Raw genomic sequence first — 7,290 nt, 5'->3', positions numbered from 1 at the left:
CCCGTGTAACACTCCTCCATAGAGCACATCATGAGCCCCGTGTAACGCTCCTCCATAGAGCACATCATGGGCCCCGTGTAACGCTCCTCCGTACAGCTCATCATGGGCCCCGTGTAACACTCCTCCATACAGTACATCATGGGCCCCATGTAATGCCCCTCCATACAGCACATCATGGGCCCCGTGTAGCGCTCCTCCATAGAGCACATCATGGGCCCCGTGTAATGCTCGTCCATACAGCACATCACGGGCCCCATGTAACGCTCCTCCATACAGCACATCATGGGCCCCATATAATGCTCCTCCATACAGCACATCATGGGCCCTGTGTAACGCTCCTCCATACAGCACATCATGGGCCCCATGTAATGCCCCTCCATACAGCACATCATGGGCCCCGTGTAGCGCTCCTCCATAGAGCACATCATGGGCCCCGTGTAACGCTCCTCCATACAGCACATCATGGGCCCCATGTAATACCCCTCAATACAGCACATCATGGGCCCCATGTAATGCCCCTCTATACAGCACATCATGGGCCCCATGTAACACTCCTCCATACAGCACATCATGGGCCCCATATAATGCTCCTCCATACAGCACATCATGGGCCCCGTGTAATGTCCCTCCATACAGCACATCATGGGCCCCGTGTAATGTCCCTCCATACAGCACATCATGGGCCCCATGTAATGCCCCTCCATACAGCACATCATGGGCCCCATATAATGCTCCTCCATACAGCACATCATGGGCCCCGTGTAACGCTCCTCCATACAGCACATCATGGGCCCCGTGTAATGCCCCTCTATACAGCACATCATGGGCCCCATGTAACGCTCCTCCATACAGCACATCATGGGCCCCATATAATGCTCCTCCATACAGTACATCATGGGCCCCATGTAACGCTCCTCCGTACAGTACATCATGGGCCCCATGTAATACTCCTCCATACAGCACATCATGGGTCCCATGTAATGATCCTCCATACAGTACATCATGGGCCCCGTGTAACGCTCCTCCATACAGTACATCATGCGCCTCATATAATGCTCCTCCATAACACATCATGGGCTCCATGTAATGCTCCTCCATACAGCACATCATGGGCCCCATATAACGCTCCTCCATACAATACATCATGGGCCCCGTGTAACGCTCCTCCATAGAGCACATCATGAGCCCCGTGTAACGCTCCTCCATAGAGCACATCATGGGCCCCGTGTAACGCTCCTCCATACAGCACATCATGGGCCCCGTGTAACGCTCCTCCATACAGCACATCATGGGCCCCGTGTAACGCTCCTCCATACAGCTCATCATGGGCCCCGTGTAACGCTCCTCCATACAGTACATCATGGGCCTCATGTAACGCTCCTCCATACAGCACATCATGGGCCCCATATAACGCTCCTCCATACAGCAATCATGGGCCCGTGTAACGCTCCTCCATACAGCACATCATGGGCCCCATGTAATGCCCCTCCATACAGCACATCATGGGCCCCGTGTAGCGCTCCTCCATAGAGCACATCATGGGCCCCGTGTAACGCTCGTCCATACAGCACATCATGGGCCCCGTGTAGCGCTCCTCCATAGAGCACATCATGGGCCCCGTGTAACGCTCGTCCATACAGCACATCACGGGCCCCGTGTAACGCTCCTCCATACAGCACATCATGGGTCCCATATAATGCTCCTCCATACAGCACATCATGGGCCCCGTGTAACGCTCCTCCATACAGCACATCATGGGCCCCATGTAACACTCCTCCATACAGCACATCATGGGCCCCATATAATGCTCCTCCATACAGCACATCATGGGCCCCATGTAATGCCCCTCCATACAGCACATCATGGGCCCCATATAATGCTCCTCCATATAGCACATCATGGGCCCCGTGTAACGCTCCTCCATACAGCACATCATGGGCCCCATGTAACGCTCCTCCGTACAGTACATCATGGGCCCCATGTAACGCTCCTCCATACAGCACATAATGGGCCCCATATAATGCTCCTCCATACAGCACATCATGAGCCCCGTGTAACGCTCCTCCATACAGCACATCATGGGCCCCATGTAATGCCCCTCCATACAGCACATCATGGGCCCCGTGTAGCGCTCCTCCATACAGCACATCATGGGCCCCGTGTAGCGCTCCTCCATACAGCACATCATGGGCCCCATATAATGCTCCTCTATACAGCACATCATGGGCCCTATATAATGCTCCTCCTTACAGCAGATCATGGGCCCCATATAGTGCTCCTCCATACAGCAGATCATGGGCCCCAGGTAATTCTCCATACAGCACATCATGGGCCACATGCTGCATGCATAAAAAAAAAAATCAAATACCTGTCCTGTTTCGGCCGCAGGTCCGGTATATTTAGCGTCTCTCCCGGCTCTGCACTGCTCAGGACAGAGAGGCTGGGCGCGCAGTGATGATGTCTTCGCGCCCTCTGCCCTGATACGTCTGTTGCAGAGTCAGAGGGTGCTGAAGATACCTCCCCTCTTTTGCAGCAGCTGCAGTATTAAAGGGAGGGCCCGTGCCAGCGCTGGCCCCAGCACTTACCTGGGTTGGCCGGGTGGTGCCATTGGCCCTGGTGGTGGCGGCGGGTTGAGACTGGGTTCACACGCCCGCCTCTGCTTCCTGCAATATTTGAGGGCCCGCGTCAATAATTTTTTTTTCTTCTTCCTCCTCCTTCTCTTTGGGGCCCACCGAGTGTTTCACTTTCACCGGTGGGCCAGTCCAACCCTGGGTGTCTATGAGGCACGCCTATTACTAACCCAGTAAACAAAAGTAAAAACACACACATGCAAATATAACTTTATTAGAAAAAAACATGGGTCCGATACAGGGCCGGCTCCAGGTTTTTGAGGGCCCCGGGCAAAAGAGTCTCAGTGGGCCCCCCCTTTAACACATACCACAATTCATGATCGCATATAACACAGCCATGTAGTATATAACAACCCACGTAGCATATAACACGGCCCACATAGTATATAGAACAGCCATGTAGTATATAGCACAGCCCACGTAGCATATAACAGCCCATATAGTATATAGCACAGCCACATAGTATATAACACGGCCCACGTAGTATATAGAACAGCCATGTAGTATAGAGCACAGCCCACGTAGCATATAACAGCCCATATAGTATATAGCACAGCCCACGTAGTATATAACACAGCCCACGTAGTATATAACACAGCCATGTAGTATATAGCACAGACATGTAGTATACAGCACAGCCCCCTCCCCCCAAGAATGGCCCCATAGTCCAGTACTCACTGTTAGTTACAGAAAAAAGCAACTCCTCACCTCTCAACATGCCCGCGCTGCTCCCTGCTCCAGTCTTGGCGGCTGCTGCTGCACTGCCTGACACACAGCGAGTGCTCGATGACATCATCGCGCACCCGCAGCGGCAGTGTCAGAGGCAGAGCGGGGAATGATGGGAGAGAGAGTGTCAGGTGACGCTCTCTCCTCCATCATTTGCTTAGAAATTTTCTGGCAGATGCCGGTATAGTTCAATGCGGCGGCGGGGGAGTTGGCGCTGGCGACAGGCGGGCCCCCCTGCTTCACAGAGGCCCCATAGCGGCTGCATGATGTGCTGCTAGCTGAGGGCCCTTGGGGGAGCGGGGGCCCTAGGCAGCTGCCTGCCCCTAACGCCATCCCTGAATGGGCCCCCCTGTCTCGCCAGGGCCGCGGCATTTGCCCGGGTACGCCAGGTGCTGACGCCGGCCCTGGTCCGATATAATGCGCCAAACATAAAAAAATGAAATGCTTCTTTGTGGCCACAGGCCCGGACTTCTCAGCGTCGTTGTCTTGCCACTCTCTGTACTGAGACTGTTTAGAACAGAGAACGCGCAGTATTGACGTCATCGCGCCCTCGGACCTGTACGTCATAGAGTCAGAAAGCACCGCAGCAGAGGAATGGGGAGACGTAAGTATTGCAAGTGCCCGGTCCCTGAGCAAGCGGGTGGGGGGGCCCACTCGTGGATATTGGCACCAGGCTCCCATAGCGCTCTGGTGTCCTTGACAGCGAGTGGGCCCCCCGCCTGCTCAGGGCCCCGGCACTTACCCGGGTGCACCGGGTACTAACGTCACTGCTCATCAGAGTTGCTGGCTCCTGTTCCACTCTGTGAGACCCAGTGATTCTGATAAGCGATATAGTTACTGATGTCACTGCTGCTCACAGCCGGCCGGTCTTGCGGAGTGCAGCGGGATTCGGCGGCTCAGAACACCAGCGACGTCAGTAACTATATCTCTCATCAGATTTATCGGGTCTCAGAGGGCAGCGATTCTGATGAGCGGTATAGTTACTGAAGTCACCGCTGTTCAGAGCTGCCGGGTCTCACGGAGTGGGAGCCGGCAAGTCTGATGATTGGTGACATCAGTACCCGACACCTGTGAACAGCAGTAACATTATTTACTGCTATACACAGTCACCCTGCCTGGATTTGGGGAAAGCCATGGACTACGACGGACCTGCTTGGGAAAATTTTTCAAATAAATTGGTGAATGAGGGACAGTCTTGTTTTTTTCTTTCTGTTTTTCAGGTATCCATTTGTGGACTATGTCGAATTCGGAGTACTATGGTAGACCTGTATGGCTTTTTTAAATAAATTGGTGAACAAGGGTGTCAAGGTTGACAGCGGAGAAACCACACAGATCCCACAGTCGCCACCAATTATCAAAGATTACAACTAGGGGGGTCACACTGAACCACCCCGCGGTTAACTTTTTGTCACAAACCGCTCTCTCCTGCCCCCTTTCATCAGGACAATTAGAAGATTAACGGATGAGGCTGCGTCTATTACCACTAATAGGCCGATTATTGGAGAACTAACAGTGAGCGAATGGTATATGCACCTTCGATTCCAATGCATGGAACATATACCGTATTTTCTGGTATATAAGACGACTGGGCGTATAAGACCGCGACGTCATCGAAGGTCCTTCGCTCAATGCATCCTTAGGAACGGAGGCCGCCGCTTGCACCGCTGAGAGCCGCGGGCCGTCGGAGTGTAAGTATATCCCATATTTTTTATTTTTATTCTTTTCTCCAGGGCTGGTCATAGGATGTTGCTTCAATTAAAGAAAATTATGAGATTTCCAATATCCAATTTCCGCCCCTGGAGATTACAGATGGGATATATTAATGTTATATTTTTTATCATGATTTTTCCATTACCCAGAAACAAACATGACCCAGTTCACACCATCTATAAGGTGCTTATTTAATTGGAGAGATTCTAGTGAACTGACAGCAAAGTGAGTGAGTGCGTCATGTCTGTACCCTCGCTATGACACCGAAAAATCTATATCTCATAATTATCTGTTCTATACAAACCCCAATAATCATAACTTCTTATCTGCACTGAACCGACTAGTTGCAGACATCCATTTTCCTTTGAGGTAACAATAGTTACCTCTAAAGGTGTTAGATATTCGCTTTCCTTCCCTTGAAATGTCAGACTCTATGGCTGTTTCCGCACAATGTATATCTTCTTTCAGTCACATGGGCACTACAGGGACTCTGGGCTGCGAAAGGAGTTTTAATTTGCTTTGTCGCTTCTCACCTATACAGAATTTTCTCACTGAGCATATGTCAACTGTGCAATAATATTTCAAAGAGACTTTTAGATTGCTTACTCTTTCTCCTTGAAATTTTCACAGATGCGGTTCACCCGCTGGGATGAACAGATCCATGGTGAAAATGGCCTGGGTGTACATTTACATATGGCGAGTATACCCACAGTCCATGGGTTCAGCTGTCAGGGGGCAGTTGGCAGCCACATGTCCTGGAACTTGGCACCGCCAACACTTAATAGCTGTGGCACGACTGGACTTCGGGGCCAATTTAGGGGAACCGGGTCTCTTGTCACTCTCACTCCGGGATACTCCATCAGTGTGGGCTCGTTCCTGATTGACCCCAGCAGAGGGTCGTGGACGTTTCCCAGGCTCCGGGACTGGCAGGGCCTGACGTGATAACCGTAGTGGAGCAGAGTGGCTATATACCGCTCAATCAGGCTGACCACCTGGTCTAGGGTGCCGGGATCCCCTTGGCCCACCCAACGCTGAATAGCGGCTGGCAGAGTTCTTACTAGCTGGTCGACCACCACCCTCTCCACCATCTGGTAAGCGGTTAAGGTCTCAGGCTGACAACATTTTTTTTACCAGCTGTAGTAAGTGATATGCCTGAGATCTGGCAGGTTGAGACTCCGCAAATGATCATTGAATCACTCGTTGGGCCCGCACATATGTATTAACCCCCAGTCGGGCAAGGATCTCACCTCTCAGGTTTCCCAGTCTGCAGTGCGCCTGAACATGGTGAGGAAAGCCTCCATATTGTCCTCAGGACCCATCTTCCTCAGAGCTGACCGATCTTTGTACCGGGCCTCCGGACGAATTGGGGTCGGCTACAGGGCCACCTCTCGCAAAGCCGCAATGTGCTGCATCAATAAAATATTTGTTTGCTTCTGTTGCTGATTATGCTGCAGCTGCTGCCGTTGCTGCTGCTCCTGCTGCCATTGCTGAGGGAGGACCAACTGCTTCAAAAGCTCCTCCATTGTTTGGTCAGGCTTGGACTGCAGTGTTGCAGGCATAACTGACACGAAGCTCGCTTTGGGTATGCCTCAGTTCACGCTGCCTCATTCTCCACCATATGTAGTGCAGCGGGGCAGGTGCAGTGCGACAGATAGGCAGGGACCACAGGAAAGTTCAAAGCAAATGTCTTTAATGTCCAAAAAACTCACACAAAGGGATGATGTCCTCCGGATCGTAGCCGTGTTTTCGTAAACAAGTCCAGAACTCAGAACCCGTTGCCATGGACAATGGCACCGCCGTGTCTTTTGGATGCGTCAGCTGCCTGGAAGTCCCTGGCTCTGTGTTAGCTCCACACAGGCCTGGGTTGCACAGAGCCTCCTGTTCTGCAAATTGCAAACTCCAAACTGCACCAACCCAAGGCAAAAACTGATAGATTTAAGTGGAATTGTGGCCATAGAGCCACTTCCAAAAACCGGCGTGGAGAGAGGGATCCGCCCCACAACCAAACCTGCAAATCCATCTAAACATAAAAGCTCTTAACGGGTTTTCTTAACAAACTGAGATACTACTTGGACCCAATCCACTCTTTCTTTTATTTTGAACACCCGAGCCTTACACTATGGCTGGTCCAAATAACTAAAGCAATTGTTACCATCCACCTCTCGTGTCTCCCCTTTTCCTCATAGATTGTAAGGTTGCGAGCAGGGCCCTCATTCCTCCTGGT

Source organism: Ranitomeya variabilis, chromosome 1 (assembly GCF_051348905.1).
Source record: "Ranitomeya variabilis isolate aRanVar5 chromosome 1, aRanVar5.hap1, whole genome shotgun sequence".
Taxonomy (NCBI): Eukaryota; Metazoa; Chordata; class Amphibia; order Anura; family Dendrobatidae; genus Ranitomeya; species Ranitomeya variabilis.
This window is presented reverse-complemented; position numbering follows the sequence as displayed.